The sequence below is a fragment of the Hippoglossus hippoglossus genome, chromosome 7, assembly GCF_009819705.1.
Source record: "Hippoglossus hippoglossus isolate fHipHip1 chromosome 7, fHipHip1.pri, whole genome shotgun sequence".
Classification (NCBI taxonomy): Eukaryota; Metazoa; Chordata; class Actinopteri; order Pleuronectiformes; family Pleuronectidae; genus Hippoglossus; species Hippoglossus hippoglossus.
In genome coordinates this window covers 18,265,693-18,290,010 of record NC_047157.1, presented here as the reverse complement: position 1 = coordinate 18,290,010, position 24,318 = coordinate 18,265,693, and the positions used below count along the sequence as shown (strand labels likewise).

Below are 24,318 nucleotides of genomic sequence, written 5' to 3'. Positions count from 1 at the left end.
GTGTCAGCTCGTTATCTCTTTGACTCGCTCTGTTATCTTTATGTCATGTCTTTCCCCTAGAATTAGAAGGCTTTATTGTCCTCGTGTTAAATAGTAGAATGAAATTTCCTGTGCAGAACACTAAGAACAATACATACATACACACATTCCTACACACACATCTTTCCACATTCATAATTAATTAATAAATACTAGTAAGAAAGCTAAAACTTAGTATAATAAGAGCATCATATCATAAGCATCGTAATGGGCACTGTAAAAACTATGGCACGAGTAGAACTTGTGGATTGCACTTCTCTGTCTTCACCCTGTGTGTTGCATTGCATTTAGTTCAATATTTAAAGTCTGAGTCAAGGGGCTAAAGGGAAAATGTGAGTTTTAAAAGACTCACATTTGTGTAATGGGCAATAAAAAAAAATGAATGACAGATTGAGGTATTAAAACCCCTTGAAAGACATTCTGCATATGGGAATTACAGAGGTTTCATGCTGGGTTAGGGATAAAACTGTGAGACATGAAAGGCTGACACTAACAGAGGTGTGTGTGTGTGTGCATGTGTGTGTGTGAGAGAGAGAGAGAGAGAGGGAATGAGGGAGGGGGGGCTGCTGTGTGGAGAATGCATGTGTGTACAAGAAGGAGCTTTAAGAGGGAGAGCAGAGCAGCAGAGAGGGGACTTAGGGGGAGAGAGTGGGAGCTGCACACTGCCAGAGAGGAGGAGAGAGCAGAGACCAGAGGAGCGAGGAGGCAGCACGTCTGTCTCTATCTGTTGCCTCTCGAGCACAGCTGCCGGGCTGCTGCTGCTGCTGCTGCTGCTGCTCACTGCGAGTGGCTCATCTCGCACAGCGCACACCAGAGTTTCCCAGTGGCAATACGCACAAGTGTGGGTTCAGCTGTTCCCGTTGTAGCACTGCCACACATGGGTGAAGGTTTGACTCTCTTCGATCTGGACTTGACTCAACACCGATGATCTCCAGCCAAATCTGGCATCTCCTCTCATTAAGGTAAGGAGGGAAACAATTGTATTGACCTTATTCTGTGTGTTTTGGGGGATTTTACAGCTTTTGTTTGTAAAGAAGATGATTAAATAATAGAAATTCTTGAGCACATTTTGAGTTTTATTAAGCAAGCATGGTTTATTTAGAAGAAACAAGCGTGCAGTGGAATGCACAACACAGTAGATCACATTGTGCTTGTCCCAGGCTCTAGCGTCCCTGTTTGTTGTGTCTGGTCTGACCTGTTTTGTGAGTGCAAACATCCTCGTGCACTTGGTTTTGTTATCTCTTCCCGGCTCTTGTTTCCACTAAATAATTGCACATTAGGCCATTACTCAGTCATTAGCTCACGGCAGTTGAAAAGAAGTTGGCTGGTTATTTTCAACGGAAACAGATTCTGAGGATGATGAGGAGTTCTTGTGAGGCTGCAAACCTCAGTGTTTGTAAAGCAAAGGACACGAGCGTCAGATTCTATGTGTTGTACCATGCACTCAATTGAATGAAAGTTCATTTGGAGTTAAGGAAAGTTGATTGGAAACTGTCATGTGGATTGTGTTAGTTCTGACATAACAGCCCTATGGAGAGTGGACTGAACATGTTACATTTGACTGACGTTCATTATACAGCACGTTGCGTGTATGGTTAATACCACAGTGATCATAGATGTATTAAGTGTCAGGGGTGAGTCATCGTAGAGCGCGTTTTCCCAACTTTACAAAATGTTAATTAACACGTGATTCCAGCGCCACATGTGACCCTCCACTAAGGGGGGGTGGGGGTTGCAATGAATGATGTGTTTGTAATTGAGACTCTCGCAACATACAAATAGGGATAATGAACCATCTCCCTCGGTGGCTTTCCCTAAATATACACGTCTCCCTCTGAAATGTGAGCTGAAACTATTTGGAACGCTCTCTGCTGCGTCTCTCTTCAGACAGCAACTGTGTGTGTGTGTGTGTGTGTGTGTGTGTGTGTGTGTGTGTGTGTGTGTGTGTGTGTGTGTGTGTGTGTGTGTGTGTATTCTGACTAGTTCTGCCTTTACGTGTTTTTGTTGTGCACGTGCTGTCTTGAGTGCGTGCTTTTTCAAAATGACATTTGAAGTGTTCAGCAGCATATGAGCACCTGAGTGTCACTTTCCCTCACTTTAAGAATTAGTGCGTTTTATAAATACTCTCCAATTGATTCTCTAACTGACTTAATTGTTGCCAGAGCTGTGAAAAAATGTTGATTTGATTTATTTAATTGATTCTTCTCAGTTCCAGTGCTGGTGACTTGAGCTGTTTCGTGCCACAACAGCTTGGTTCTCAGTGCACAAATCACTGGTTTAAATGTGAAAGGTTGAGTAACTGATTCTGGAGGGAAACTGCTGATATTTGAACAGTAAAACAAACACAACCCTCCCTTCTCTGCTCCTTAAGAGGCTCCACTCTCCAGATTCACTGACAACAATGGTGCAATGACACAATGGTGGAATCCAGAACTTCTTATGAGGCATGGAAGTAGAAACTCTTGCTCTCTGGATGAATCAAGGCACATATCACAGGAGAGACTGAGACCAGAGGCAATTTGCAGCATTGTTCTCCAAATGTTTGGGGGGGAATGTTTTTTCTCTCACAGTGGGTTTCCCCTTGTTGGTCAGTAAACTAATATGTTTTTTTAATTTATTTAATCGGTTTAAAACTACAGGGACAATTTTCTTTAATAAACATTTTTGTAAATTAGCTAGTTTAGCCATCTTGGCAAATTTTCAACTGTAGGACAAATAAAATACATAGACATACAAACTCTTCATAAGAACACACAATGTTTAAAAACTGGATAATAGTAGATAACACATGAAACATAAAAGGCTACTTAATTCTACAGTGTATGGTCATACACTAGATTCTTTCAATCATCATTTTAAGTTCATTTTAAATGAAGGAAAAGTACCACAGTCTCTGATGGATGTTTGCAGATTGTTCCAAGTGTGAGCTGCTCTAACTGAGAAAGCTGACTGCCCAAAGTTAAAGTCCTCCTCGGTGGTTTTATACAATCCCCTCATACCTTAAATACAGAACACAAACTAATCAATTAGCTGAGAAAGTTAATTGTATTTTGACAATATTCATAGTGACATAAAGGTTCCAGACATTTTCTAAATTCAGCTCCTCAAATGTGTTGACTTTTCTCTTTAGTTGTAAAACAGACTAACTTGACAAAATAAGCAATATGACAAATGTCAATTAATCAGAAATTAGTTCAATCAAATCAAACGTTGAAACAAATGTCAAATATCCTCTGATCCCATCCTCTCATATGAAGATTTTTTGCTTTTCTCTGTTTTATATCATTGTTTTCTGACAAAAATAATAATTGGTTGAAGTCCCTACATAATGTGCACATATGTGTCCTTCTGCTTGTATGGACGCATGCCCTGGTCTACCTGAGGTGCCATTTGACCTTTTATCTGTAGGTGACATAACCCAGTTCGTCCCACTGTGTGACACCATGGAGCTGTGGGAGGGAAGGTGTTTAGCAGTTATGTGCCAGGAGGGGCGAAGGGCTGAGTGCACAATTAATCAGGTTTATGGAGCAGATGAGGGAGAACTCCCAGGCAGCTTGGAGTGAGGAAGGGGGTGTTTTATAAGACCACTGGTTGCATGTGTTCTTGCTGTCTCGTGGTTACATCACATCGTTTGTGCCGTGTCGTTCCAGATAATAACCCTGTCTCTTTTATCTGCTTCTGGCTAATATATGTTGTCATGTGTACTTGGGTGAAGAAAAGATTAATAAAATCTACATATATAGTATGAAATATGCTAACATGGCTTCAAGGGTACGACAGAGGTCATGGTGAAGGAGAGAAGGTGTTCATGAGCACACAACCGCATCTTTGTACCTACTCGTGAATTGAAGAGGTCACTGGCACAGTGTGAAGGAGTACTTTTATGAATGAACATTTATTATAGTTTCAGTGTGGGCACACAAACTTGTTCCCTCTGTACACTACTTATTCTATAACACCACGCAGAGACAGTCATATCTTATGAAACTCAAAAAACCCACAGAGTCTGGATCTAGTTCAGTTTACTCTGATTCATTCACTGACTTGATGTCCGCCTGAGCTGCCTCTTCTCCACCTCACCCCTCTCTCTGCGGCAGAAGCTGAAAAAGGCTGATGCTTGTGAATTTTGCGGAGGCATCCACTCATCTGTCATTTGGTAAATGAATGAGTTTGCCATTTGAATGTTGTTACCGACCAGAAAACCACTTAGGAGGTGAGGGAGGCACTTTAATGCAAGAGCGATCTGGCATTTATCATCATTTACTGTTTCTAAGAGGGTGATTATCAGGTTTTCGCTATTGTATAAATCAAACACTCAGGGACGCAAACAAAGTAATAAGGCGGCAGGTGGAGACAACTCAATTAAACAAACGCACACAGTTTCACTGAACTGAAGCGGACCTCTCTAATCAAGCACCCCTGTATTTATCCCACAGACACTTCTCATGTGTGTGTTTTTACATGACCCAGAACATTAGATAATTGAATCATTATTATTCAATGATTTCATTAAATCATTATATCGCTGCTTTAATGAGTTAACAAATGTCACACATGAGTAGCGTTCACTTTGCCTAATGGACTTATGCGATCAAAATATGAATCAAATCTTATCTGACCTTATATCGCGCATGTGACTGTATAAGTCTGTTTTAATTTTTTTAATAAATATGATGTTAGGGTTAGGGTTAACATACGTGGACACTCAAATTGAGGGTATGTAAAGATGGACGACACAACAGCTTTATCCTGATCGCCCCCTGGTGGCTGATGGCAGTAGAGGTCATAAACCCTGCCTCCTCCATGTTAGCAGATGACATTTGGCTCAAACTATACAGTAAAGTAAACGCTAAATAATGTTTTCCCAGAGATGGTTTCAGTCATTTTAGGTATTTTTTTCTGACACTGACATACTGTGTTCAGTTAAGTTTGGTTTTGTTTATAAATTAAATACTTTAAAAAGGGGGTGAGGTGTCATGATTGACAGCTGAGACTGACTCCCGGGCTGATGTACTTGCTCGATACCTCAATACTGCAACTCTACTCTGATTCACTCCAATTGCTCACCTGTGCAGGATGGCAGCGCCTGAATCTGCGATATTTTGGCTTAATGTTTGTACAGTTGGAGGAAGTGGAGATGCATTGTCCTTAGTAAGTGGAATTGGCAGTGTGTGCATGAATGGTGGGTCGTCTCTGCATGTTGGCCCTGAGATACGCTGGCAACCTTTCCAGGGTGCACCCCACCTGTCAGCAGGGAATGGCTCTCCCCCACACCACCCCCACAGACATCAAAGGACAAGCGGTACAGATGGACGGATGGACAGTCAAAGACAGATAGAGATCATTGAACTCAAGACCACACTTTTGATGATCTCATTTTGGGCTGTTTGGGACAAAGTCTCATTTTCAGCGTGCCCAGTAGCGAGAGCTGCCATAATTGGGGATGAATGTAACCAGTACAATGCATTGATGCATCTACATATTTACATAATGCAGGTAATTGAGTACTTTGATGCGTCGTTCCAGCCCTAAGTGGATACAATAAAACTCTGGAGATAGAAACGAGTATTTAGACATCCGACTTTATTGCTTTATTGAAATTAGTTTTCACAGTAATTTCAGTACAATACAACACAGTGTTGTTCTTAAGTGAGAGAGAACATTGAATTAGGGAGGAAACCAGCGAGAGGCCTTATTTCGAGGAGCAGGCTATAGGGGCTTGTTGTCTCTCTACCTCATCTGCCAAGTTATTCTGCCTGTCCTTCACAAAACACTGAGCTATAATATTGTGATATTACGCCAAATTGAATGTGATAACTGGTGTCGAATGGTAGAATAGTTTTGTTTCTTGGCAGTTTTTTCTCAAATATTGAGAAAAACATTTGGCTTTAAGTTGTATGAGTATATGAGCATACAGTACATGTTTGTCCATTGCTTTAGTAGTTTGTGCTGTAAATGTTGACCAGCTCATGAAGTGACATGTCTCAATGTGACTCACTGTAGTCGTCACTATTATTCTTATACAGAGTAAATTACTCAGTTTACTTAAAGTTAATGAACCTTATATGGAGCTTTGGCAAATCTACAACTCTTAGTCTTTGTAGCTTTAAAGAGAGCACAAGAGCAAAACTTTTATACATTTAAGTGACCCGAATAACAATAATTTAACAAAGGCCTAAACTTTAAAGCTGTTTTTAGAAATGACAGACCAGCATAGCAACACATGAATCTCCAGAGCTTTCATGTGAGTAGTGGCTCAGGAGGCAGGACGTGAGATATATATACGTTCCACTGCAGAGGTCATGTGATTTTGTTTACAGCACAACGACACCAGTGTTTGGGCTTATCGCCAAAAGCTTGTAAATGTAAATGTCTTTCCAAGTTGACATCTTGATTTGCATCATTTATGTGTTTTTCATCCTGAAATGTTTGTGCCCTTTTTGTTTTTTACAGTTTTGTGTCTGTCACTTCTTCAAAACGTCGTCAACACAACCACCTGCTCGCAGGGAATTCCCCAAACATGTTCTTGCTGTAAAACCAACACAGAAGTTAGCTGTGTCATTGACAAAACTATACAACATGAAGGCAGCAATTAAAAATAGTTGCTGAGGAGAATTTCCATTTAACGAGTGTAGAGCATCAATTTTTCCAGTGAGAAAAGCATTTCTTGCTCTTGGGGCTTGTATCCGAACGATTAAATCCGAGCTTCTTCTGATAAAAAAAAAAACTGCCTTGAGAGTCATTTTCTTTCTTTTTACGTTGACATCTTCTTTAGCCTCTTATACATATGTGCGTATGGCACCTCTTTTTCATCCTAAAATATGTAGAAATGCCGATTTAGAAGTGGATACAAGAATCTTTCAATGTTTCTTTGAACTATGTATGAAGATGCACTGAACAAGAGTTTGATGCAATACAATTCTTTCAACAAAGAGTCTTTGAGCCTTTGGTAAAGCAGCACTCAGTTTGTTTTCGTCCTCAACGTGAAGAGGGAAAAATGCAATTTTACAGTCCTTGTTATTCCTAACCCTCAGGCACGCCACGCACGCACTTCTATTCTGTTGTGTTTCACTCTTGTGAAAGGATAGTTCGAAGATGAGGACAACCATCGGAGATTTGTTTTCATGGATCACCACGTGTCCACTGTTATAAAATATTTGACATTTTGAAGATACAGTTAGGACAAGACAAATTTTGATACCTGTTGTGCCCTCTCTGTGTGCCTGTCATTGGAGGTACGCAGCGCGCGGTCCCCACCGGATAATCTTTGGCGGCTTTGTACTTATCTGCTGGGGCCCACCCCAGGGAACCAGGGCTGCCTTTCCTTTACTGTTCACCCCTGGAGTGAAATGCAATGCTGTGAATCCATGTTGGAGTTTTTATCTTTTGCCCTCAGAAAAGAGGCCAAATTTCAGAGACCATTTTTGGTATTCTGACAGAACATTTTATTATAACAATGTCCTCATCTCGTAGCTCCTCGGAAAGAAGCCTACATCTACTTTAAACAACGTCTTTATCGATATTCTTCTTAACAGAAAAACCTGTGTGTATTATATTTAAACATGAAAACATTTAACTTGCACTAAGCCTCCGCGATGTGGTCGGTGTGTGGTTAATCCTCAGCCAGCAAACACAGAGCTGGGATCACATTGTTAACAGCTGTGACCGTAGCCGTTGCCAATATTAAATGCTCAATGGAAGAAAACAAAAAAGAACATTATATTCATTTCACAGTCTGCTTTTTTCCCCCTCAGCAGTTACTTTGGGATCTAGTTTAGTTATTATCTATTCATTCCATTACAGAAAGTCAGGGCAGTAATTTGGAGCAGTAAGTTTCTTCCATTTTCCCACATGTCCAATATGGATTGTGAAAAGGCCACAGGCACAAGTTACACTGGGGACAAGGGGCACTTATTCCTATTATGACATTTGTAAATTACTTTAATCTCCTGCAGCCTCTAGTGCCCCAACTAGATTTAGCATATAATCACGTTGTCATAGTTACGCACATTAATACAGCAGATGTCATATAAATTAAGTGTTTTAGTCTGAGGTATGAAGCATTAGTAAGATTGATAGCAGTGGTAAGATATTTGTAACGAGTAATACATTTTGCAGTGTGGAATCTGTGGTTATTCATCCAGTTGACAGTTTATTAGGTATTAGGTTTTATTAGGTATATATCTAAGGAAAATTCAGTCTAATATAATAATGTTCTATTTTTTAGTTGAAACAAATGTTGATTCAACTATGTGAGCTGTAAGATTATACGCAGAACATGATCAAAGTATATCAATGTATTTCACCATCACCACAAACTGCAGCTTGTAAAATGAGCAAACAGTTGAAAACCTCTCTGAAAAGGTTTCAACTTTATAGCCCTTAATGAAGGAGGATTTATTCCAGGGCTGTTACATTAGACTGGATAAGTTACCTAATAAAGAGCCTCAGTGGAATTAGACTGAATGTTTAGTATAACATGGCACAAGTATTTTTTTCTTTTTCAGGTTCATTAAATCCAGGCTCTCGAAGTCGGGTTTGGGGCAAATTAAACCTCTTTGCCAGCACACACCCTCCACATCCTTCAACGACTCTCAAAACAAATATATACGAGCCCTCATGTTCAGTGTTGTTGCAAAATCAAGACTAGAATGGCACCGGGTCAACCTCCGCCAAAGCCAAACAATCCTCAATATGTCCGATTTTTTTCAGCATCATTTCCTGAGGCGCTAACAAAAATATCCCAAAAATCGTGCAATGTTAGAGAAAGTTGTAAAAAAAATGGATCTGCACTTTCAAGCAAACCATTTAATTTTAAGTTTTCACCCCAGTCTATTTGTTGGTTAGTTTGTAAAAAAGATTCCTTAATTAAAAAAACCCTGAATGGATTTAAAAAAGACTTGGTGAAAGGAAGTGTTATGGGTCAGAGAAAAACCTTCTAAATGTCGCTGTGTTTCCAGATCAGGGGGCTGATCCTGGAACTTGTTATCAGGTTCTTTCACATTGCGAGATTTTCCCCATTTTATCAGGGAATATTCATGGATCTTGATAAAAGAAAAACAGGCACATTTGGGGAAGTTAGCTTCTAAGTGTGTAAAATTGGATGCGACTTGATTAAATGTAAGTGGACCTGCCTTGGTGGAGGTATGGAATCTACCGAGTGCTATTCTCTTGTGTGACACATGAGTTCGCATAATATGTCATCATGGTCCCCTCTCGCTTAAGTGGAACAAAACAGCCAATTTAAAAATAAGTGCGATTCCAACGGTAAGCCCTGGCTGAGCAGCTGCTTCAGCCATGACTCTGTGTTAGTATTATAAATAAATATATATATATATTTTTTTGTGTGTGTGTGTGGGGTGTGTGTGTGTTTGTGGGGGGGTCTAATTTCTCTGTATTATCTCTGTCTAATGTGAGCAATGTAGTGTTGTCATGCTACCCAATTTTCTGTGTAATTTTAGTCGATACACTTCTACCATTTATCTTCCAACATCGATGCTTGTCTCATTTGAATATTCTCCGACCAATCATGATTGTATTTGACTGTGAATTAGTGCTGACAGACAGATTCCGTTGCCATTGCAATATGAGCATGTGCAGTAAACACATTTCTAATCACTGCCTGAAGCGCCATGAATTAGAAAAAAGAAAGTCCAGTACAGTACAGTTGTAGCACTGTAAGCTTAATCAAAACCTGTATGGATAAGATATCATATGACCATACATCTGCCTCACTGCTGCGACCTCGACAGTAGCCCTCGAGAAACTTGAAAATGCACACACTCAAACATTTGACTGCGAACATCACATGGAGCCCAGGATGTATGGGTCATGCATTCACACCATTTGACCAATCAGACGAAGCCGCAGCTAGACGATGAGATTATCCAGCAAAATTGATTAGCAAGACAAAATGACTGTATGTATAAACTTCAATAGTTATTTATCTTAAGTCATATTGTCATATCATCATTGCGATATTTAACCGTGCTATTACAAATGTTCCTGTTATCATGAGTCTTAATGTAATATTTTAATCGGCATGATATTAAGCGGTGAAATTTCTCTTAAATCCATCCTGCATACTGTGAATTCTGTTATATGTTAAATAAGGAGAAGCTGAACAATTGACTAATTATGATCCACAGTGATTTGCCTTAAAGCTGAATGGAGCCTTTGACTCTGACGGGGACATCTGCCATTTACAGTACCCTAAAGAGAAACACGCCTTGGCCTTTGTACAGTATGTGTGTATGTCTGTGTGCACTGTGTATAATGTCCGTGTGTGATTATCTGCAGCATGGTCATTCCCCCGGGGTAGATATATCCTGAATGACAAGCAACCAAATGTCAGCCGTCCTTATCCTCATGTACTGCATGCATTATGTATGAGGCTGTCACTCCCCAGCTTAGACTGTAAGAACAAGAAGAACACGCTCTTACACGCATCCACCACACAAACTAGTGTATGCATAAATACACACACACATTCATGCACATACTAAATTGCATCGGTAAGGGTATGGCTTCCAAATTATTAGGCTGTGTTCACAAATGTCTACCTTGCTTTCTCTTTGAATAATGGCTTCTTTACCTCAGCACAGAACCGGCCATGTTTAGGCTTTACAAACTACCATGGCATCTTATTGTAAACATGTATTAGAAAAAGTGTCATGTTGCTGTTAGTGGGATTCCACATTAACATAAAATGGGTTTACAGTCCCCACACGTATGGCAGGTCATTCCCACAACTGCTTAGATGGCTTCAATACAAACGTTAAACCACACAACCAGCAATGAGTAATTTAATTAGAACATGTGAACCAAAGTACTGCTTGCCGATACTTTGTCTATACTTCATAACTTGATTTCTATATTTCATTACATGTACATCATGTACACGTGTGTGTGCATGTGTGTGTAATGTTGGAAGCCCTGCCCCCGCTCAAACACACTCAGGCACTGGGCCTAAGTACAATAACGGGAGGTAGAACCCTGAAATCTACACTCCCAGTTGCATTGTTTTCGGTTTTTCCAATGACCACAGCTGAGTTTTACATTTCTGATCATAGTATTTTCTACTTCAAGAGATAATCTGTCAAGAGAGAATCCTGATACATCTTGGAATTGAGGAATATATCCACTCCTCTTGGTGGAGATAAAAAAACAAAACAAATTTTAAAAAGTCGATAGAGGTAGAGAATGAGAGGAAAATAATGAGATTATTGAAAATGTCCTTAACATCTGTGTACCTTTTATCTTTTATTCATCAGTTTTTTATTGCCATTCATTGTGTGAAGCACTTTGTTACCTTGTTTAGATGAGTGCCATATAAATTACGTTAATATTATTATTAATATTATTATTGTCAGCTTGTTCCACTGCCTCTCAATAGATAAAACATTTGTAAATCCATTGTAATGAAATTGGACTATTGTTCAAAGGGATTTTTGCATATGGATTTTTTTTATTTTGCATGTTTCTGTTCTCCTGCTTTGTTCTTTGTGATAGTTGCAATATGTTTCCCTTGTCAGTATAACACCAGATGCTTTGCCTTCATCAAGTTACATTAAATCTAATTAGTATCAATTTACAATCATGAAAGATGACAGATTTGCTCCCAAGTTGCACCCATGGCGCAAAGCTGCATATTTACCATCGGTTCTCCTGCACAAGCCTCCAAATGTACATTCAAACATCACAGAGGACCTGTGCACAACCTCCACTGACACACTCACAGATAAACTACCTTTAGTGCAACAGGTGTAAGATCAAATATACACACTCAAGAAAACCTTCACACATTCACACACATTTTAAATAATCACTGCCACAGCCTGCAAACTCCCACAACGTGAATTATGCACACGAGCCCTTCGGATCTCATTAACTTTGAAATGACTCATATAAACATCTCAGTGGATTTTGGTTTGAAGTCCGAGGCGAACGCCACATCTCTTGCTCTCTCTGCTCCTCATCTCTTGCATGACTTTGGTTGTCAGCTGAGAATATTACATCACAGCCTCCCTCTCTGTGTTACTCTCCCTCGGGCCCTCTGCCTCACATGTCCGTGTGACACAGATCTTAAGCTTAAGTACCCCCCCCCCCCCCACACCTACAATTTTGACGTCTGACGAGAAAGCAAGTCATCGCAGAGGTACAGTAAAAGGTACAGTAAAATGATGCCAGTAGCACTTACCCCTGTGCCACACAGGCTTTAAATTAATCCTCTTCAATTATATATGAGAGCATTCACTCTTCTGTAACAGGTCAGTTATGTGAGCAGCATAAACAAATTATGATACCTATATATACCGAGATAGCATCTGGATATGAGGCTTATCTTAATGTAACTACAAACTGCAGACGTTTATGGAAACAAACACTCAAAGCCGCACAGGGAAGTGAGGACAGGAAAGAAACATGCTAAAATAAACACAATAGTATTGGGGGCAAAGAGGTTGTTTAGGCAGCCTCTTCACCTTTGACTCGGCTCTGATTATTAATGAAGATCTCTGTGGATGGATGATTATCTGAGTACTAGTCTGCTGCTCTGAATTAGCTGTTTGTTTATGAAAAACCGACTATCGAGCAGTCTGGGCCTCTTTCATTTCCGCTCTTTAACACCACAATCACATGGAAAATGGGACAGTGGACGACAGTTAAATCTAGCATGGAGGAGAAGTTGAAAAAATAAGATCATGGGATAGGGAATTTTTGCCATGCCAGGTCATTATTTTTTTTCCATTTTCATCGATTTCTCAGGGAATAATTCATGGACTTTGATGGAAAATAATCAGTCATGTGTAGGGGACTAATATTTGTGAATGTGTGTTATTCCGTGCAGATCTAAATTAAAATCTAGTGGATTTAAATGTGGTTTCATAAGGAAACAGTTGGGCCCTGGCTGTGGAACACGCTCTTTTAATGCCATTCTAGTTGTATAAATAAATGAACAACGACAACAATTTTTACAAAGCGATAAAAGTCATTTTTTTTTGCCCACCTCAAAGTTAAAACAAATATCACAATAGAATTCTAAATTATTATTATTAGCCAGAGTAAACACTGAGGGCATCATTTTTGATTGGATGCGGATGAATGGATGAAGAACTGAAGAGAGGCTTAAAAGGACAATGAGCCATACAGAGACAAGGGGATATAGTGCCCTTCAGCAAATTGCCTGATGAGTGAAGTGTCACATCTTCACTGGGTGACTGACGGCCGATTGAAACGGCACAGATGAAAATTGCAAACAGTTTCATTTACTAAACATAATTGCAAAACCAACAGATCGAAGTACGAGTTGTACTTAAAGCGGTGTCGTGTGATTATGTGGAGTAGGAAGTGGGTGTTCATATAGGAAATGGATTAATTGGATTTCTTTCTCTGAATGGGAATGTTGCTCATTAATAATTGGAGGAGGGGAAATCAATTTAAAGTTGTGTCTCACACACGTGTATCTTGTGGAAAACGTGTAACTCCAGGGGGCAGTGAAATGTCCATGTGTCTACATGTTCGGTTTGTGTTCTGCCGTGTGCATGTCCACAGCGTCCAGGAGTCGTGTGTCTCATACTGTCCACGGCCGCTTTCTTACTCCGCTGTGTTTACACGCTTGGTTTATTTTTGCCAGACCAGCTCCCGTATCATTGCATTTATCCAATCATCCAGTCATGTGGCAGAAGTGCAATGCATACAAATCATGCAGATACAGGTCAGGAGCTTCAGTTAATGTTCACATCAATCATCAGAACAGGGAATTATAAAGTCTCAGTGACTTTGACCACTGTGTGATGGTTGGTACCAAACAGCTGGTTTCAGTATTTCTGTTACTGTTAATCTCCTGGGAATTTCACATTCGTCAGTCTCTAGAGTTTTTGTACTCAGAATGCTGCCAAAGACCAAAAAAAAAAGCATCTAGCAGTTCTGTGGATGGAAACGCCTGAGAGAGGTCAGAGGAGAATGGCTGGACTGGTTTGAGCTGACAGAAAGGCTACGATAATTCATTTTTACAGCTGTGATGAGCAGAAAGCATCTCAGAGAGCAAAACTCAGGCAGAAATCTGAGGCTGCAGTGGGCACAGGCTCAGACTGGGAAAAAAACATAGCCTGGTTTGATGTATCTGGATTTCTGCTGAGACGTGTAAAGTGTAGTGTTAGAATTTAGCCTGCAAAGACCTAAGCTGCCAGTCCCGGCTTGTACTGGTGGTGTAATGGTGTAGTGAATGTTTCCATTCGACCCCTTTAGGCCCCTTGATACCAATAAATCATGGTTTCAATTCAACACCCTATATGAGTATTGTTGCTGACTATATACATCCTGTTTCAATTGACTGTCTTTCAGGGGCTACCTCCAGCATGATAATGCACCATGTCACAAAGCAAAGGTCATTTCAAACTGGTTTCATGAGTTAATTGAACTTCAGTGGCCAGGTCTGAATCTAATAGAACACTTTAAGGAAGTGGCTGAACAGGAAAATTGCAACATTAAAGGTTAAGTAGTGTAGGATTCAGGTGAAAGGGATCTATTGGCAGGAATTGAATATAAAAGAATCTTAGTGATGTTTTCACTGGTGTTTTTCATCTAAATTGTACGAATTGTTGTTCTCTTTACCTAAGAATTGGCCCTTTATATTGAAATACTTTATATTTACATCTGGAGTGAATCCTCTCTACAGTAATGTTTTTTACGGTAGCCCAAACTGGACAAGCCAAACACCTTTTTGAGTTTTTTGACAACTGACGGCTGGTTCTCTTTCAGGGGTATTCAGCTGCAACATGCAATTTCACCACTAGATGTCACTAAATTCTACACAGTGAACCTTTAATCAAAAACTGCAAAAATGATGTGATGCACTCAGGTCAACTATTTCTTAATATTGTCATTGCTCAATTCCATCTTATTAGGTACTTTGTCTTAAGAAAAAAATTGTCTTTTTTGTTATTAGACAGAGAGAATAATAACACAGGACAGAAGGAAGAAAACAATATTGTTCCGTGTGATCCCACTGTATTTCAATGCAACCAATTTCTCATTACAGTTGTTCTCATTCAGATATCACAAATATTTGCATTTATATTGGTAGATGTCAGGTTTAGTGGGAAATATGATCATGTCTCATTTATTGGCTACTAGGGTCAGGAGTAATAACCACGGTGGTGCACGGCAAAAATATACATTTTATTATAACTATTAGACAGTGACATTAAGATTTGAAATGAGTGATGAGAGAAAATTGGAGGCACAAAGGGTTGTCATACTCAAGTACGGCTACAAGGCATTTAAACCACCCCCCGAAAATGTGTATTGAGTTTGCTGTAAAACACATAAATAATAGTTAAACAACTCAGAATTACAGTAAATTAAAAAAGTGCCAGCTGAAGAATAGACTCTTCCCCTGAGACGTTTTCAGTAATGGACAGACATTAAAAACAGTGAAGGAACTGCAGGTAAACTAGAATGCAGCAGACAATTCTAAAATACTGAGCAGATATGCCCGGACTAACTTGGAAACTAAATCCTGTGCTGTCACGGTAACAATCATTGACCAGTGACATGATGAATGGAAAAAAGGAATATTGCACATATAGTTAGTGTTTATCTAACAATATGGAGGGAGTGATGAGAAAGTTTCCCAATGGAAATCAACAGCAGGGAAGACATCATCAGTCATTTTTGTTTGGCGAAGGAAACTTTCCTGAGTCTGACTGATTAGTATACCGAAGCACTGAGCCCTGCCACAGCATTTCAGCAGCAGGTCTGCTCTCTGCTGATATGTCATTCTATATGGGAAGGTATTATATTATAGTACTCTTGCATTTTCCCAGTAAAATGATGAACTGTGGACTTAGTCTAGAAAGCAAACATTTGGAATGGCCAGAGCTGAGTCAAGTATATATTTTTTGAATTCATGAATGCATATTGTTGAATATACTTTTAGTAAAACCAGCTTCGGTTTCACGCTGCACTAAACCTGAAGGATGGTATGGATGTGTGGTATGAAAGAAATAATCCTTTCCACCTTTTGATGGATAGAGGACTGGTGAGATGACGGTTTCTTGGACATTCTGTTGACACCCTAAAGACCCCTCCTGTTACAACTACCGCTGGCAGACCGTCAAACAGTTGTCAGAGAGTCACGATTGCACACTAGCAATGGCAGCCCGGGGTGGGGGTGCACTCCAGTCACTGAACTATCAAAGCGTAGATACTGGAGTGTCAGGGCAGCGCTTGGTTGAAGGTGTTTGGCGATAGTAGACAGGAAAATCCCTTCCCACGCTCCTCGTACATGGAAGCACTTTGAAACTCTTCCTCGATCAGAAATAACTTCATTTAATGCAGCACCCTGACAGCACGCACACAAACTCCCAACAGGGGGAACAAATCAACTTAATGTGATTTCTGTCCAACACTGATGTTGCAGGGGCGTCTTATCTATCTGCTGAGATCCAGTATCTGCAGGCTGATACGTGGGCTGCCTGCGTGAGGCAGTTGTTCGCTGAACGGGATAACTGGGTCCGAGTGTGCTTATTCCTCAAGGCTGGACCAACACTGCACGGTCAGGTTGTGAGAAAGCTGGGCTAAGTGTCCATTTGACTCTCAAGCTGACATCCTGAGTGCAGCCTGAATTGCCGAGCAACACAGTTGAGTAAAAGCCTTCACATGTCATCTGGACCAGCCTGCAGCTACACACACCTAACACGTGCTGAGAAACAGAAGACAATCAATGGCTGGAGATTAGGAGTGAAAAAAATCGATGGAGCATTGTTGTCAGAGTTGTTTGACCTTCATTATAATTGGATGTAAATTCAATTAGTGGGCCAGCATCATTAGAGAGTCGACGTCTTGCCATTGCTTTGTGGAATCTCTCCTGGAGGCTTTTAGCATGCACACGTTTTTCTGCTCACAATCATCACTGTAGCCCATCGGCATTGCAAACAAATGAGGTGTAGCCCCTTGAGGAAATGAAAAAAACAAAATAAACAATCAAGCGTACAATGTAATCCATTGTCCTTTATCCCTCTCACCATAAACATCTGATTAACCAACATTAGATTTAGTCTCCTCAGAGGACGCTTTCCCCAGAGAACATTTGGTTACTGAATAACATCGCAAACAATTGTTCTACTTTGCAGCATAAGAAGGATGTGGCTGTCCCATTTCATTTTACTCCACACTCACCCTCACTGGAATTACGCCGGCAAAAGAAGGATCTGAAACGCTGTGAAATGGGTCACTCAACCATCACAGCGTCGATTGTGATGATTCTGCAAACACAGAGATTACGTTTAGGGACTAGAGTCTTTTAATGTTCACGACCAGTGTTTTTCAGATCATCTATCCAGCCCGTATCCATATACTTTAGCAGCTGCCTTGTGGATCAGGTGCAGTTAATTTAAGCAAACAAATCAGATGTAAGGGAACAGGATCCCATTGGTGATTCAAACTATGGGATTCTTTGGGAAGGTGACATCCGGGTAATACATTTCAAGTTTAAAGACTGAATTTAACAGTGACGCTGTTGACAAAGAGACTGTATATAAATGAGGGTTGGTCCTAACAAGCTGTTCACAGTCCATTTAAAAAGATCCACATCAAACCTGATGCTCTCAATCCGTCTCTGTAGCTCATCCAACAGGCATTGTAAAGGAATAAGGTGTAGCCCCTTGGGGAAATGAATAAAAAAAAAACAATCAGGCGCACAGTGTAATCCTTTGTCTCTGATCCCACTCAACATAAACATGATTGACTCATATAAGATTTAGTCTCTTCAGTAAGAATCAGCATCAGGCCTGATATTGATCTGAAGAATTAAATTAGTGCATACAGTACGTCGTTAGGATGGATACATCTTTATATACAGTCTATGAATGAGACCAATATCGGGCTTCCGGCATCCAATCTATGGTTCTAGCAGAAAATGTACTTTATGTTGTACTTAACATGCGAGCATGGCTGTTCACTCTTTAATATTTAGCCAAATCCACTATATGGACCCTTGCTTTCTTCCACTAAACCATTTGAGACACTGACGTTGCAGAATTAATGATTTCGGGAAAGTTTAAAGTTCACACCATGTGACATGATACAGTTTGACCGGCTCATTACTACAGACCTGAAATTAGCTACGCTATGAGAAGCCACTGGGGTCTGCTCCGAGTAATTAATAGTTCAGTAACAACACAGTCCTTCACCACATGTGACATCCATTCAAACAGTCAGCCCACATAAACACTATTCTGCTCTGTTTCTGTTTGAGATGAATGAGAATTAGCTTGTTATTCTGATCCAGAAAATGAGCACTATAGAGCTCATTAGCTCACTCAAAGCAAAGAGTGTGTCTTAAATGAATGAGAACCAAGGGAAGCTCAAGCAGTTCAATTACCCATTTCCCGTATAAAGTCAGGGCTTTCACAGTGATGGCCTGCATCAAGGACAGAAATCTGAAGAGCGCTGTCTTGAAAACTAAAAATGAAAAACGTTGCTTTCTAATTACAACTGAGTGCTCCCATTACATTTTTATGACAAAATTATTACAGGGAATAAACTTACTTTACTGTAAACCTCTAACCTAATTAAATCATTTAAACAGCCACTATCCAACATCTTAATCCCCAGAGGGCTGCATTGTGGGGCTGGAGCCAATCCAGGCTGACATGTCAATTCCTCAGTATGACATATTCTCGTATCCGGTTCAACAGATGTGTTGTTCAGCTGGGCAGCGCAGTCCCAAGACCTTGATGATTCTCCCGGGTGAAGCTTTCGATTTTGTTAAGAAACGTTGTTGCCATGGCAGCACATTAAACATGTAACAGGAAGCTGTTTTTGAGCTTTTACCCACATCTCAGAAGGCCTCAAATGTGTAATGTGATGGGGTTGTTCAGAAATTTGGGACAGACAAAATGTCTTGCTTGTGGCCCCTACAATCTTAAACAAGTAGCTCTCATGGTGCATTTCACCTAGATTTATGAAATTTGGTAAAACAACATTATTGGTTATAAATCCCACCTCATCCATGTTAGTGGATGGGATAGATGCAAAGCTAAAAAGTAAAAGTACCCATCAAATTTTTTTTCTTCCTCAGAGATCATTTCTGACATTTTAGGTCATTATTTATTAAATTTTTTCTGTTAAGTTTGGTTTTAATTGCTTAGTTGATGCTATTAAATTTGAGTGAGACTCAATCACGATTGGTTGAGAGCGTGTATCAATGGGACCTCGCTCTGCTGGGGCTCCTGTGCAGACTCAGGCTCCAAATGTGCCTGATGGCTGTGTTCGTATTTGGTATATTTTAGCTTCATTTCTGGATATTGTGAAGAAGATGTAGTTAATCGTACAATAAATGAAAGTCAGTATAAGGAGATTTGTTGAATCTTCCACTGTGATTCATACAGTTTATTAATGAAGAGTAAATTAGTTCAGTGCTATTTTTCAGTCGGACGTTGGCATTGTGCCTAATATCATTATAAGGCCTGTCTTCACCTCTTTTCCTCAATGACTCATACTGTAGTCTGAAGTTTCAAATGTTACTGTTTAAAGATTTATTAACACAGGATTTAGTGCCCGTTTTACTACTCCAAAATCCTATTCTATTAATGGTGTGACTGTGTGTGTGAAGTACTTTATTCTTTATGGTAACACGTCTAACACAACGCCGTGTGTCCTTTGTAACAGTTCTTATGTGTTCACAGTTGAAAGAGAAACAGAGGCTCCACTGTGTGCGTTGTGTTTATTCACTCTCAAGGACGTCCTTGTGCAGAGCGGAAGACCGAATGCTTCATTCCTTGTGCAGTCCATGGGGTTAGAAGAATCAATTGATCCTAATTGTTCGATTTCTACCATCTAACCAGACAGCGTGAGCCCCGGCCCCTCTCCCCTGACGTAACAGCAACAGTGTTTGTGTTCTTTGACAGATACATGTTTTATGTTGGCTTCTCCTTATTCTTTGTATTCATTTAAAATATAGATCAATAGAGTCAGCCACAGTGAGAAAACCCATTTTAATGTAATATGACCTAACAGTGGTGTATACTATCCTAAATTTGATTTATTTGCACTGCTTGCTCGAGGCGGGCATGTTGCACCTTTTTTCCCCTCACCACCAAGTGCATGGGGCATTATTGTTCCTATATGCCGGTTTAGTGGTGGCAGTGGCAGAGCTGGATGGATGTATCTGTAAAAGTGATCCAGCTGGATACTATACTATCTACACACCGGGGCATAACAAGGGGATTTCTGCAGAGTACATTTGGTTTATAATGCCTTTTGAGCTCCATACTGGACAGTTTGATTCTGTCTTGCCTTGTAACTGTTCACCGAGAAAGGCTTTGAGTGCAACCCGCACTAGTGTGGCTGGTTTTATTTCTGTTGTTTCACAAGTCAAATTGAAAAGTGATCCTCAGAGTGAAGGTGACATGGTTTCTATATTGGGAAACCACTTGTCTGTGACTATTCCACATCTACCAGATGTTAAATAGGGTTTTGTCTGTGTGTCAGAAAGTTAGAGAGCAAGGGAGAGTTTGTACGTTTGTGAGAGAGACTCTTTTTTGCATTTTAAAATATTATCTTTTCAATTAAGAATCCCCAAACAACTGGATTGATATTTGGGGCCCGATGTCGATACCAATATTAAGGAGTTTCCGATATTAATATATTTGCCCATAAATCAGTATCAAGATATAAGTTGTCAACGATTCTTGATATCTTGTTCTCAAACCCTCATAAAAGAGAAATGTAATTGAGCCCTGATATTATACAGTTTAAGATAATAGATAAAGATAATAAGAAGATGATTCCTGTCTTTCTCCTCAGGCTTCATGGCACGTGAAATGTTACTCTATGTTCTAGGTTATTTGCTTCGTCACAGATAAATTAATTGCTGTGATGATTTTATCATTATTTCTTGCTCCTTTGACTTGTCCGCCGATCAAGTTGAATTCAGTCGGCAGGCTGGACATTCCCCACCACTGGGTCTAGGTGCTTGACTTATGGTGACATATGAAGACAATAACCAGCTTAGTGTGATCGTAAGAGAAGAATGAGCAAACAGTTAATAATAGTCTCCTGGGAATCATATCCTCTTTATTGCCAGAGGGTGAAACAGAGTGATTGACAGCTGATTGTATTATAAGGGTTAGTTTGTATAGACTCATTTTACATGATTGAAAAGGATGTGGTTGACATGCTCTTTATTTTCCTTATCTGGGGTGTACTTATTTGGTGATTGAAGTGTTTTTATCTTTCCGTAGAAAGATGTTTCTATGAGATAGGTAGTATAGAAACGCAGATGAAAGTCAGATATGCTTGATACATTTTCTTCTCACATGCTCCTCAGCGGCTGCAGCCTGAATCTAAACTTTTTGATCCAAAAAACTGCATAGGTGCTACACCTATGCAGTTTTTAATTACCACCGCCAAGAAGGTTTTGTTTTCACACGTGTGTTTGTATTTACAAAAGACAAAAAAACGACAACTGATCGTATTTCTACGAAACTTGCTGGAAGGATGTGAGTGTGAGTCAGAGTAGAACCCATTAAACTTTGGTGTGGATCTAGATCAGCGGGTGGATCCAGAAATGTTCACTTCCTTTAAGATTGTGAGATTTTTTTTCAACATTTATGTTGATGTCTCAAATAATAAATCATCTTCTCAATTGATGAAAAAAAATCTGGCATTTTAGGTAACTATGAGCTTTTTTTTTTTCTTTTTTTTTCTGGATCTAGTGAATTTAAATGTGGTTTCCTAAATGGCCTGTTGGACCTTGATAGAGGAATGTGCTCTACTGAGTGACATCTTTTTATTCTGCTCTTTTCAGGAACTGCATCCTTTTTGAATCCCTTATTGAATAATATAATAATAGATAATAATGACTATATGACAGACCTTCCAATTCTTAAAGACAAAAGCTATTGTTTTGGTCCCTGCTAAACTATAAAAAGACACAGTCCACTGGTCATGCACTGGTGTTACAGTGTCATATGTCTTTTCACTCATAAACATTCTTTGGCTGAATTTGGAGACACCAGCAGCAAACGGAACATTAACCAGAAAACAGCCAAACTTTTCACCTTAGCCAGAATGGAATACTTTAACCTACAGTTGAGCTGGTTCAGGAACCTGTTATGTTGTATAACCAGCAGGAGTTGGTTAAAATGAAAAATCTTCAATCCACTCTATGATTCTCACAAATGTAGGTATTTTGTAGGTATTTTGCTGAACATTCCTTGGAATCATCCACAATCGATTTAGGATGTGAAGGGAACCAGGGAGAAGCCGACATAGGCTGCTTTTAGACGTGCTCTGAACTCCAGAGTGTCTGTTGAGGTATCTAACACACAACAGACACAAAAACTGAAAAAAACTACAAAAGGAAAACAAATATCTCAGGATGAAAAGGCGAAGATGGCGAAGAGTTTTTGGTGATAAGAGCTGAAACACCGGCGATGTGCTGTAAATGAAAACATGTGATCTCCGCAGCAGAATGAATCTGTTACCTCCTGTCTGCTGCTCCACCCCTCACCTGAATCCTGGGGAGAATTTCTTCCTGTTGCGAACGCACCTGAGCGGAGAATCTCCCGCTGCGTTGTCCATGTGAGAAAGGAAACCTCGGGAGAAAGTCCAGACCTAATTCCTCCGAAGAAAACGGCTTTGGTCTATTCTGTGTGGTGGCAGCAGGTGACAGACACAGAAACATCACTCAGCCCAGAAAAACCATCACTTATGGTTAGAATCACACTTGAACTCCTCTGTCAAACCCCATTTTTGTGCAGAGCTGTTTTCCCCTCCTCATGCTGGGTTCCACGGCTCTGAATAAAACATCACCTCAGACTCGCTCCTCTCTCAGTCTCGAAATGCCACCACTTGTTTTCCTTTTATGCAACAGCTTCATGGCAGGAATCTGAAAGCCTAAATCCCCAAACACCGACAACAAAAAAAATCTGGGAAGCAGAAACGCAGACAAATGCGAACGCATGTTCAAAGACATAAATAAATCTTAACACTGTCTAGATGACTGGCAGGCTGACAGACAGACACGTTTCTGCCATTTTAGATAGTTCTGATTTAAAAAAGGGTTTGACTTTGATTCGTTTTTTGGGTTCAAAAGTCATGATTGACAGCTGAGACTGAGTTTCAATTGGTGGAGCATGTGTACCAGTGGGACCTCGTTGAGTGGCTCCATCATCTGATCAAATATTTTAGCCCAATTTCTGGTTACTGGGAGAAAGTGGAGACGCATCGTCCATCTTTTTGATTGTGTGCTAAAAACATCAACGTGCCAGCATTATCAAAGCAGGAGAATCAAGATACAGAGACATGTTTTTCTTTGTTCTGTTTGTGCCCTTTGTGGCACTCAAAGGGGAACAAAAAACGTAAGAGGAGGTACGGAAATTAAATGTTATACAATGAAATATACAACATAAGACAGATCTTTACCTGTTTACAGAACATTTCAGAAATAACCAAATATCTCCCCCTTGTCACTGGCAGGCATGAACTGTACAACACACAGATGCACACATGCAGTGCACATGATCAAGCATCTTTGTGTGCAAGCAGAGTCATGAATTTAAAAGAATCAGTATAAACTGACACATTTATGTGCGGTAACGTAAGTTACCCTTCATAAATTAAAGCTGACAGGCTTGATGAAGTGCTGAGGCTGAGGGGCTCCCCTGTGGCGCTGCAGCATCTCAGTGACCCAGCAAACTGTGAGCTGTGGAGCGGGAGGGTGGCAGGGGGCACTCACTGCATTGCTGGAGATATTGTCTTTAACCTGCATTGGGCAATGTAGATGAATAATCACATAACTCAAAGTAATATGAAAAAGGGTTTTTTATTTCATTAATCCAGGGAAAGGCCATTGAGGGCAAGCTCTATGTTGCAAGGACGCCCTGACGCCCACAACACAAGGAATGCATCAGTAAATAAATCAATTCACTTCATCAGTAAAAAACCACAAATAACAAGAGAAAGGCTAAGAACATCAACAGGCACACACGAAATAACATAACAGAGAAAGAGAAACCAACACATATGCACTGCCAGTGGTATAATCATATATATAGTTTTAATTATGAGGTAAGAGATGTATTAACACACACCTCTGCAGCTCAGGGCAGCTTTTACACTTGTGTATTGTGAGTCATATTTTAATGAATGTGTGTGCTGAGATGATGCACAATGCATATTTTATTATATTGCTACAATGCTGCCATGACTCAGTCTCAAATATCATGACAAACCATCAAGTCATTGCTGAGGACTGACCAATGGACGGAC

General features: G+C 40.0%; 1 protein-coding gene across 1 annotated transcript in view; it reads left to right on the top strand.

Moving 5' to 3' along the window:
* Positions 1-838: 838 nt before the first annotated feature.
* opn7b (opsin 7, group member b) overlaps positions 839-24,318 on the top strand; it is a 55,775-nt gene continuing 32,295 nt past the window's right edge. The window contains exon 1 of the mRNA XM_034591846.1: positions 839-1,001. The gene's annotated coding sequence lies outside the window, so the exon portion shown is untranslated. The remainder of the gene's footprint in view (positions 1,002-24,318) is intronic.